Here is a 13,054-nt window from a genome sequence, read left to right on the forward strand (position 1 = left end):
ATAGACAACTGATACTTACTTCAAACCAATGTATGAGGAGACATACACCAAGTTGTCATTAAAATAGATAACATTAGTGTCGTTAATATACACAAGACTCCATGAAGCTCATCGCCACCAACCACACTGGAAACACACACACACACACACACACACACACACACACACACCAGCCCAAAAAATATGCGGACGAATTCAACAGCCACCATGTCAAAAGATACGAGTTTCTTTAAATCAGCAGCTTGGCATACCGAAACTAATGCGGATTTGTTTTATAACTGAGGGCACCCATAGTCGTCACATTTCAATTTCTAGATAAGTTCTAAATAACTTCTCATACAGCTAACACCCTCCCCCCCTCCAATTATTTATTCACTCAACTCCTAGACCAAGATGGAACTTCAAAAAGGCTAACTGGGTTAAGTTTAATGATGAACTGGGCATAATTGTCAGATGGGTTCCACCATCGACTCGTGAAGAGCACGAAGTTCCGTCCAGATGGCTGCGCGGGTGGTAAAGCTTTTCAAAGTTTAAAGAACACCACACGGCAATTAAAAAAGAACTTAGGAATCTTCGCCAAACAGTCGGAGCCCGAACCCTGAATATAATAAAGCTGGCAAAGCAGCAGGATTTGAATTCACCCAGAATGTCTAAACGTTGTGAATAAGCCAGCAGATTTCAAAAAAGGAAAAATAATTGCAATGCTTATACCCAATAAACCTAAAAACGAAATGAAAAGCTACCGCCCGATAGCGCTGCTAAGGCCGCGTTACAAGCTACTTAAGAGATTAATCACAAACAGACTCCGCTCAACAATTCTGAAGAACGTTCCAGACTGGTTTCCCTCCCCATCACAGCTGCGCAGACCAAGTACTTAGACTCACCATACACCAAGAAGCTGTTGCAAATAATAAGTAGGTATGAAATTTGCAAAATGGACTCCCTCAAGGATCGGTGCTTGCCACAATCTTCTTCAATCTTTATATATCTGACATCACTTCAAAGATGACAAAAAAATATGCATGTGCTGGTGAACTAGTACTAGCCTCCCGCCATAACATAATAGAAAGTTCAAGCAACATACTAATAGAATATTTGCAGTTTTCGGCAAATACTTCAGTGACTGGAGGTTTAACCCAAACACGAATAAAACATCTCAAGAAATAGAAATACGCAGAGGAGAACGACATGGATGTTTCCTGTCACCATTGTTATTTAATGTCTATAGTGAAAGCATCAGCCAGGAAGCTATTTTACTTCCTGGCTGTACTTTAATAAATGAAACTGGAGACCAAAACGATGAAATAAAAAGACTTATCGAAATTACCAGGGCCACTTTTATTAATCCGAAAAAAATTCTTCTGCAATAGAGAACATAAGTATTCCTCTACGACTAAGAATATTTAGAGGCTATGTATTTAACACCCTATTATACGGAGTAGACTAGCTCGTTTTCTATACGGAGTCATATAGGAAAAGAGCCGGAGGTTATGTTAACTATAAAGTGAGGAAAACTCGAATTGGGCAACCTAATGATGAAGAGTGAAGGATATTTTGAAGACCACTTCAAAATATAATGAAGGGAAAAATAGACGAAAAAGGAATCTGGGCCGTAGAAGAATGTCATGGTTGCGAAATTTGGGAGACTGATTTGGCTGCACCACGAATGAGCTCTTTTGACCAGTGATAAATAAGATCAGGTTAGCTTCGATGATTTCCAATCTCCGATAGGAGTGGCACAAAAAGCATAAGTATGACCGGGATAGATGAACAAGTACTAATGGCGAAGTGGCTCTACGGAGAGCGAAGTCTTATGGCAGGAGTAAAAAGAACTAGAAATTATTGAGACATTGTGCACATAAGACATTCCGCACAGTGTCGAAACGTACACTTACAGCTTTTAGTTCATCTTCTTCAGGTTCCTTCTCCTATCGGAGGTTGGAAATCATCATCGCTATCTTAATTTTATTGGCCGCGCTTCTGAATAATTCTAATGAGTTCTAATTCTTCTAAAATAATTAATTTAAAACGGAACAGTTTAAACCGCGAGAAAGAAATATTTAAGTAATTTTGGTAGAATTTACGTTATGATTTGAATAAAAACAGTGCAATAGCCATTACTTCACTTACAATCGTGCAAAATCTATTCTGTCAATCGAAATTTTTAAAATAGTAATTCATTTCAAAAATATAAAACAATAAAATAAAAAGGTTTAAAATTTTTCTCTCAATGTTATACAAACTGATTTTTATGTGAATACAAATTGCCTTAATTACATGTGGTGAAATCGTCAATCGTTATTGGGAGTTTTCTTTTAACAGCTGTGGGTTTAAAAAGCAAGTTACTTGGCATTGTTACTCGTTTATTTGGAACTAGTTTAAAAGTCGCTAATGTAACAATCCTACCTCAGGTATTTTGTAAACATTGTAAGTAGAACGGAAGGCCTAGACAAATTAATCGTCGAGAGTAAAACGAATAGCAAAGGACGAGGAAGGCCTTCCACACGCTGGTATCAAGTCACAGGAATTATTGGCCATGGTTAATACGAAGCTTCTATTGCAGCCCAAGACAGAGAAGGACGGAGATATTTTTCGAGAGTCAACAGACAGGAAATAATGAATGTAACATATTATGATGCGCGTTAAACAGAACTTAGACATTTGTTTAAAAACCTTTTCATCATTGGTCCAGCAATGCTGCAAGTTCAGCTAAATTGTTAGTAGGCTATGAGGGAAGTGTATTGGTACCTATACCAAAAAGAATAGAGGAATAGTTTTAAGGATTATTAAATGTACAGTAGTTGAAAACAAATCTTTATTTGAAACATCATACGAAGATGATTGGTATTATACAGAATAATTAATTAACTTTGGTATGGACCCCCTCGGAAATAAAGTAAAATTCGTTGAAATCAACTCCATTAAATTTAGTGAAGACGAGTATATTTTAGACGTTGTATTTTGAAAAAACGTTGTTTCCATAAAGTTTTAGATAATCACTTCTATATTTTTAAAGTACCTTCTGTATTTTCTACTAACCATTTTAAAGATGGACATTTTTCTACACGAAACAATTTTTTAAATTTTGCTGTCATGAGAATTTGTAGATGAAATGCAAATGGATTGATTGAAAACTGCTACTTTCGTCGTAAAAATATCAATAATCATCATTGGTCAGAGGGCATGACCTTCAAACACGAGATTATGTGAGCTTGCATTCTGATGATGTCACGGCCGCCATATTGAAAAGTGGTCCAGAATCGGCCCTATCTAACTACTGGCAGTTTATATAATTCTCTACGAGATCTGTCTCACAAGTATATTTTAGACGTTGTATTTTGGAAAAACCTTGTTTCCATAAAGTTTTAGATAATCACTTCTGTATTTTTAAAGTACCTTCTGTATTTTCTACTAACCATTTTAAAAATGGACATTTTTCTACGTGAAACAATTCTTTTAAATTTTGCTGTCATGAGAATTTGTAGATGAAATGCAAATGGATTGGTTGAAAACTGCTACTTTCGTCTTAAAAATATTAATAATCACCATTGGTCAGAAGGCGTGAACTTCAAACACGAGAATATGTGAGCTTGCATTTTGATGATGCCACGGCCGAAATATTGAAAAATGGCCCAGAACCGGCCCTATCTAACTACTGGAAGTTTATATAATTTTCTACGAGATCTGTCTCAAAACTATTTGACCTTTGTAAAAGTATCTATTTCGTAATAGTGATTTCTAACAATTCATTGTTAATGTACTTGAAGAAGATTGCCTTGATTTTGTGAGAATTAGAAAGTGCCCTTGAAATTAAGAAATTACTCGCGTGTGTGCCAAATTCATTCCTAAACTTGCTCACGGTAGATCAGAAAAATATTAGCTTATAAGTCGCTTTAGCAAACTTGGAAATGGCCAGTAATATTGAAGATATGATTAAAAAGATCCTTACTATTACAAGTTGCGGGTTTTTTTTCGATTATGAAGGTGTTATCATGAATATGCTCCAAAAGGTCTAATGATCAACAGAGAATTTTACGTTTAACTGTGAAAAATATTACGTGTCGCAATTAGTAGAAAACTACCTTGTTAGTTGAACGGCGACTGGCTTCTAGATTACTGTAATGATTTAGGAAATTCATCTAACTTTGTTTCATAAAGCAGAACAGTTTTTCACAAAGCACAAAATAATTCCATAACTTCAGTCACCGTACAATCCCGACATAGCTTCCTGTAACTTTTCATGTTTCCAAAACTATAATTTTTAAGATTTTCTTCTTTCTTGTTGATCTAGCAATATCTTTTGATCTCGCGATATTCCGCGAATTCTCGACATACATCTCCAACAAAACATCTCAAAAGCATTTATTGTTATATTGTCTTTATTTAAACATTTAATATATTGACAGCCTAAAACTAGCAATGTCAAATATCTGACCAGTCTATCTAGGGTTAACCGCTTGCAGATAGCTTTATTTTTAATAAACTCTGCTGTTGATTCGAGCAAGTCGGTTCAATATAGCAATTCTTACATGTTTGAATTACTTTGGTATAGTGCAGGACAAGATGTACAACTTTTCAGAGCAGCAGCCAACAAAGTGACCATAACCGTTATGATATCCAACCTCCGATAGGAGATGGAACTTTAAGAAGAAGGACAAGATGTGATGTTTTTATGGCTTTTACTATTAAATCTTTTTAATCATTTTTAACGCCAGTCGTCTTTTGTACAGACCGTGTTTCATACCTCTTATATGTGTAAAAGAATAAAGACGTGACACTTACAATATATCTTGACCTAAACTTTACTAAATTACTTGATCACTTGACTCAACTAACGGTGTTTTTAACAATGCCAAGTATTAAAGTACGTTATACATATTAATTAAAAAGATACTTTTGGTGACGACTAATTTATAATATAGCAAACAGTGTAAAAAGTTGCCCAACCCAAATGTAAAATTGAAGTAAACTGTTTTAATTTAGATATAAATCTATAACATTAACAACAATTTTTATTTCCCGCGAATTCTTAAGCAATCTTTTATTCCGTTTATATTATCAAAAGTCTTTCTAATGTATCTAGTATTGTTTAGCACTTGATATTAAGTACTTATTATTTTTATCTTAAATCACTCGTTTCTAGAAAAACAGATTCCAAATTTACAAATGTTATCCACAATTTTCTTTTAATGCAAAATACACACGCACATTAAATATGTATCCTGTAACAACGGAATAGTATAATTGATCATCACTTTTTCAATAATAAAATTCCCCAATCGTAATTAGCTATAAAAACATTTAAAATTTTCGTGTACTTTCACCCACAACATAGAATTTTTCCCACCAATTTTTTTTCCTACCAAAAGGTAATTTTCAGTTCTATATAACTAGCCAAGTCTGACCTTTGCAACATGAAATATACTATAACGAACATAGACGCATATAGAGGCACATTTTGAATGGAAGAAAAAATGGTCACGGTTAGTATACTTCAAAATATTCCTGTAGATGGCGACTGCATAAACTTTATTATATTATTTGCAGATATTTAAATTAAAAATTTAAATCACAATATCGTTAATAGTTTTAAAAATATTCATCTATTTTAAAGTATTAAAAGTAAAATATTTTATTTTCTACTAAAAACAAATGGTGCATGAGTAGGATTTGATCTCTAATTTTATAAAAGCATTCCCAGCCCGACACTTTCATATTTTAGAAGCAGTAGTACTTGGTGGACAAGGGACGGTGCGGTGGTGAAGAGGGGATTACATGAGCGCTCCCTGGTGTTGCAGAACAGAAGTAAAAAAGTAAAATGTTCCCGCACAACATACACTAAAAAATTATTTTGAAATGTGCTGTTATTCTTATATATCACTATCCCTTACATCCGTTGTAATGTAAGGGATAGTGATGCGCAACATATAGCCTCTCCGATCCAAATGTCAACCTCACCTGCCCGTGTAATGGTCTTGATCCTGACTATTCGGTGCATCCTGCCAGATAACAAACGAGGCTCTGACGTCCGAGAGATTGCCGGTATAAGCAATTCCCCCACTTACTGGCCAACGGCTTCGGACGGATGAGCTGGTAAGTGGCAGGGCACTCCTTTGTCCTAGGGTTGGGAAACTGGCCCTAAAGGCGGATGAGCTAAGACATTAGCCAACGGCATAAGAATATAGAAGCCAACGGGAAACCACTGTATTAAAGATCGTAAGATATCCCTAGTCGAATCATCATGAAATGAGAAGACAGAGTAAGCAGACGTGTACTGATCATGGGTATCGGAGATCAAGATCCGGCAGTAAATGAGTCAGGGCTTTTCAAGTCGTCAATCAGCGAAATCCCTACCAGAAAAAGGAAAAAGACGACCGTCAATTTAAAATTAAAACGTGGAATGCGACCAGCATGTTCGAATCCGGAAAACACACAATGTAATCCAAGAAATGAAAAGAATTAACACCAATATTTTAGGAATAAGTGAAACTCGATGGATAGGAAATGAAAAATGTAAAGTTAGAGACCATACGATATACTATTCGAACAGAAAGTGAAATAAAACACACAATCAAAGAAATGAAAACTGGGAAAGAAGTAGGACCAGACCAAATACCGACACAAATATTGCAACTTATCGCCGACTGCAATATACATGTTATTGTCAAATTATTTATTATCATATACATAACACGTATATTACCTAAAGAATGGCTTCTATCAACATTCGTGACAATACCGAAAAAGAAAAACGCCAGACAATGTTGCGATCACCGTACCACATAATGTGCCACATACTAAAAGTATTCCTAAAGATTATTCATCGTAGAATATATAAAAAGTTAGAACAAGACATTGGACAAACTCAGTTCGGATTTAGAAATGCTCAAGGAACCAGCGAAACATTATATGCAGTCAATGTGCTAATACAGAGATGTTTAGATGTAACCCAGGACATCTATGTCTGCTTCCTAGATTACAACAAGGCATTCGATACAGTGAAACATAATCCGTTAATAAAACTACTGAGAACAAAGAACATCAACACACGGGATATAAGAATAATAAATAACCGGTATTATGAACAAGAAGCTGTCATAAGAATAAATAATTTAAAAACTAATAAAATAAAAATCAAAAGAGGTGTTAGACAGGGCTGTGTCTTGTCGCCATCACTGTTTAATGCATACTCAGGAAAAGTATACATTAGAAGGGGAAATATTCAAAAAAGCACTAGATGAAATATTCAAAAAAGCATTAGAAGGTGAAGTAGCAGGCATAAAAATAAATAGGTTACCCATAAGTCAAATTAGATATGCTGATGATACAATACTAATATCAGAAAATATTATAGATCTACAAAGAATTTTAGATAAGGTTGTTACTGCGAGTGAAGAATTTGGTCTGTCACTAAACATAAAGAAAACAAAAGTCATGGTTATATCAAAGAAAAATATTAGATACATCAATCTACACGTAAATAATAAGACAATAGAAAGAGTTCAGAATTATAACTATTTAGGGGCAAACATTAATGAAACAAACGATTATACCAAAGAAATTAGAGTTAGAATAGAAAAGGCTAGAAATGCATTCAATAATATGAAACAAATATGTTGTAGAGGCCTCAGCCTAAATCTTAGAAAACGAGTACTTAAGTATTATGTATTTTCTGTTCTTTTGTATGGTGTGGAGACATGGACTTTAAATAAACAATGTCTCAATAAACTGGAAGCATTTTAAATGTGGACATATCGAAGAATGCTGGGAATCTCCTGGACAGACAGAATAACCGATGAAGAAGTACTAAGAAGAATAGAGAACATCACGGGAGATACTGGATTCCATCAAAATAAGAAAACTACAATATCTGAGTCATATAACACGTGATGACAGATATGAATTTCTAAAACTAATATTGCTGGGGAAGATTCAAGGAAAGCGCAGCATAGGTAGAAGAAGAATGTCCTGGCTGAAAAACCTCAGAGAATGGTTTGGATGCAGCTCAACTGAACTCTTTCGGGCTGTGGCACGTAAAGAAGAAGTGCTTTTATATTCGTTGATACAGCGTTCCTTCCCGTATGCGTTGTAGATATTTTTTGGAAGTAAGCTATTTGTTTTAAATATTTTATCTACTTAGATATTTGGATATTTTCAGCAACTGTTAGTTTTAAATCAATTGTGTATAATAGAGCCTCTTGTCCATTTTCCCTGTGACCATAAGGTTACATTGAACCTGAGAATACAATATTATGAAATCCTATTTTCAGAATAAAAGTACCTATAAATTCTGACGATATTCCAAATCAAAAGTTTGACCCTAATGTGTCTGATCTTTCACATGGCCCCAAATGAGATACAGAAAACGCCGTAAGTGTTCGTTATCTTGAAGGTGATAACGAAGAACTTCTTCCCAATTATTGAAGAAGTATGTCTTGAGGTTGAAGGTCAGCTTCATTGGCTTTACAGAGTCCCATTCGACAAAAACGAGAATTACTCGCGCTCTGCCCACTGCGCTACCTAGTTGGTCTCCATTGTTACAAAATACATATTTAATAACATCTACCTCAATATAAAACGTCTGTTTTTTGAAATAATTAAGACACTTCGGGAGGGTAAAATTTCAAGGGTACACGTGTAAAAATACAAATTGACGTTACTAGACTTAGTTATAATTACACCGAACACAACATGCATCTAAAACAACTAACAATATTGTTACATCGAGTAAGCGCTGCAAAGAAAACAATTTTATATTGGGTATGGTCTTATTTCAGTCAGAGAGAAGAAAATATCACAGAACAGAAATACGTACAGAAGCAAGACAGGGTTGCATCATTGACAGTATGTTATTGTTATATTGTCCTAGACTTAATTACAACTCAATTTGAAATATTCTACAATTTTTCTATTTTTCACTTATTAGAAATATTTAGCTCGTTAATATATATATATATATATATATATATATATATATATATATATATATATATATATATATATATATATATTTGGCATTTGTGGACCTGAGAAAGGCGTATGACTGTACCAAGGTCAGAACTATGGGAGGCAATGTATAAATTAGAAATACAGATGGAACTCATAGAAGCTACAAAAGCTTTGTATAAAGAAAATAAAGTGTCCATTAAACCATGGGAACAATAATCATAGGAGACTTCAACACAACAAAAGGGCTCCTGCAGGGTTGTTCCACATCTCCAACCCTATTCAAAATATACTTAGAGAAAGCCTTGACATGGAAAAGAAAATGCGAAACGTGGGAGTACCGGTACGGAACGAATACCTATATACGTTAAGCTTTGCAGACGATCAAGTAGTGATTGCTTATCGATCAGGGTGTAAAAGTTTTTGGTAAAACACAAGATTACACAACTTTATCAGTCTGGGCATTGCACCTTGTATTTTTTCGCCTTTCCAAAACTAAAAAAACAGTTTAAATTACAAGGTTTCGATGAAATAATATAAATGATCGAAACGAATACGACGACAGCACTAAAGTCCATTACAAAATCTGAATTTGGAAACTGTTTCAGATACTTAAACTAGCGATGGGAGTGTGTCGTTAAGTCAAATGGGAATTACTTTGAAGTATGCCACAAGCGGGATGACAAAGAAAATAGCATTGTGAGGTTATCAACAAACATCGAATATTTTTTTGGACATCATCTTATTTATATTCACAAATATACAAAAACATTGGTGAAAATAACACATTGAGATATGATACTTTTGGAAATATATTTTATGTACTTTATAGCATGATAAGTTAAATTGAGAATAAAAATTTTTGTTTCTATATTGCACACAGACCATTTTTTGCTAATTATTAAACAATATCTTTTTTATCAGTCTAATTATCGGACGTAAACGACTATTGCGCCCAATGAACAATGTATCGCTTCTGTATTTATGTATTCTGTGGAAATATGTAGAACATGATCAGTCAATTACTCTTATGACTTACTTATACCTAGGTATTAGACCATTCAAAATAATTTCTTCCAAAAGTCAATAGGCTAGTGTAATAATTTTGCGGAGCATAATTGCAAAGATAACTCACTGTTAACACTGAATCTATTGTTTAAGTTAACATTAAAACATATGTCATAATTTATATAAAATAATGTATTTTAAATTAAAATGGCAGACATTTATGTTTGGTACTAAAAATTTATATAAATACGTCATTCCGATTTTTTGTGACAAGTTTGTTTAATATGTTTCTTAATATCAAAATAGAGTATAAATGCAACTAAAAAGTCATCAGATTTTAATTTGTGATGAAAAATGCCAATAATGGTGAAGTTACGTCGAGAAGGTTTTAAAAGATTACATTTTGGCGGCTAATTTTCATTATGCCCTAGGAAACGAAGCAGACAAAGCACTGAAAAAATTACTGGGCATTATTTTTCAACTGGAATATCTTAGAGAAGTCAATAGAAAAGCAGTACCATCTCATAAGTCTCGAAATCTTTATTGCGTCATGGTTTTTTGTATCAACATTTAAACAAAAAAGCGACTTTCATTCATTGCAATATTGTGAATAAACTACACATTCTAGATAAAAACTTAAACACGACTTTCTTTAAAATGAGATTTTGTAAATTAAAAAATGTTTATAAACAAAAAAGTTATCGCAAATTAAACCCGAAAATAAGCATTTTTTTCAATTGTTTATAATTATTAAAATAAGCAATAAACACATTTAAAACACACTTCACAATTGAAAGTAAGTTCTTATGTAAGTAGTTACTATATTCCAGCAAAGAGCAAAGAAATAATGAAATAAGTCATACGCGTGATATCGTAAGTTATTGTATAATTTAGCTTATGAGTTTTACTAAGAAGCGTATCAGTAGCGGAGAATTTACTTTTTATTTACCGTTTGGCATATTCAGAACACATAATTAAAAGCAATATTTTTATAAAAAACGTTAAATGGAGTATTACAAAGGAACATCTAATATATCAATATAATCTAAAACATTTTTGGTCTCATTCAGGAATTCCATCTTAGTTTTTCTTGCTGTTCTTTCAATAAGTAAGTCCGTCTGGTGATTTGCAGATGCCTTTGTAAATATATCTTTTCGAGCGAAGATAAAATTATACCATCGATTCAAAAAAAAACACTACTATGAAAAAGAAGTCACTTTGGAAATGAGAGCATCAAAAATATTTAAAATTTGTTATTTCTCAAGCACCAAATTTTTTCATTTTGTTGGGCTGTGTTATCATTCCTGTTCCATACCATGCAAGTTAAACGTTAACTTTGTATTTCAGTTCTTCCTTTGACAGAATTTTTAGTTTTTTATTGAAGCTTATAAAATGAAAGTAGTTGCTTCGTTGTGTAGTTGCGACAATCTGCTGATTCAGCTGTTGATTCATCTGTTGTGTCTTTATTTTGCCGTAAAAACGCATTTCGACATAATTAAAATTAAATTTGAAATTAAAATTATGTTTTAACTAAATTAAAACATAAGGACATTGATTAATTCTGTTATTAAATAGACTTTTCGGTTATTTGACACTCAAGAGAATTAAAGTTTTCTCAGATATAAACTTCGAATCTCGATAATTGCGTTTTGTTCCATTTACTGCCGTAAATGCAATACGTAGAAATAATTGCGGTGAATATTGTATTTGTAACAATATGCTATATGCAATATCCAAGGGACAAAAGTGGAACATGTAGAAGAATACATATATCTGGGTCAGAATATCAAGGTAAACAAAGAAAACCAAAACTACCGAAATAAGCAGACGAGTAAGAATGGGATCGGCCGCATTTGGAAAACTCTCATACATACTGAAAGACAAAAAGATACCCCAAAACCTTCGAACCAAAGTGTTCGATTCTTGTATCCTTCCCGTTCTCACTTACGGAGCTCAAACCTGGACATTCACAAAAAAGAACATGGACAAGATTCGAAAAACTCAGCCAGCCATGGAACGACAGATGCTTGGTATCTCACTAATAGATCGGCAAACGAACGAAGCAATCCGGAACAAAACAAAAATAAAGGACGCCGCGAAACAAGCAGCTAAATTAAAATGTCTCGAAGATGGTAGATGGAACAAAGAAGTCGGAAACTGGCGACCGTACGATGCGAAGAGACCAAGAGAAAGACCTCAAGAAGACGATATCAAAAGAGTCGCAGGACCAATGTGGAAACGCCTAGCACACAACAGGGATGAATGGCGAGAAATGGGAGAGGCCTTTATTCGACAATTCGGATAGAAAAAGGGCTATAAAAAAAAACAATATGCTTCATTGTCATGCATGACTCGATGTATAACTTCTTCCAAATAAACACGTTTTGGGATGTTTTTAAGAGAAATTATGTGTGTTTTTAAAGAATTCTATTTGTTTATCCCATTTGAGAGAAAAAAAAGTCCCTTTCAAATGGCTGTACAGGTGCTTCGTCAAAACTTAAAACGGTTTTTTTGATCTGATTCTCTTCACAAGATCTCAAATTTTCATGTTTTTAAGAAAGTATATTATTTTTAATTGTTTACTTATAAATAACTGATGCAGAATGAAGTACCATTTTTCGCCTTATAAACAATTTAATTATCTGCGCCATTTTTTACATTTACAAAAAAAAAACAAAATACACCATCTGAAAGGTTATAAAAAACACATCTTTAAAAAAAGAAGTTTGTTTATGGTTTTCATCCAGAATACGTAGTTTATTTACAATATTTGAAATGAATGAAAAAAGTCGCTTTTTTGCTAAAATATTAGTAAAAAACAATGATGCAATAAAAATTTCGAGACTGATGAGATAGTACGCCTTTTCTACTGACTTCTCTCAGATATTCTAGGTGAAAAATAGCGCCCAGTAATTTTTCAGGTGCTTTTACGGGCTTCGTTTCATGGGGTATTAGGTAAATTGTAGCAATAAAACAATAAGCTGTACTTTGTGCACAAAAAGCTAATTGTCTGCAGTAGAACCGGCGTATAATAGACGGTTTTCAGAAAAACCGGCTGCATAATTGGCGTTTGGAATCATAATGTTACTTTAGAAGTACA

The sequence above is a fragment of the Diabrotica undecimpunctata genome, chromosome 5, assembly GCF_040954645.1.
Source record: "Diabrotica undecimpunctata isolate CICGRU chromosome 5, icDiaUnde3, whole genome shotgun sequence".
Lineage (NCBI taxonomy): Eukaryota > Metazoa > Arthropoda > Insecta > Coleoptera > Chrysomelidae > Diabrotica > Diabrotica undecimpunctata.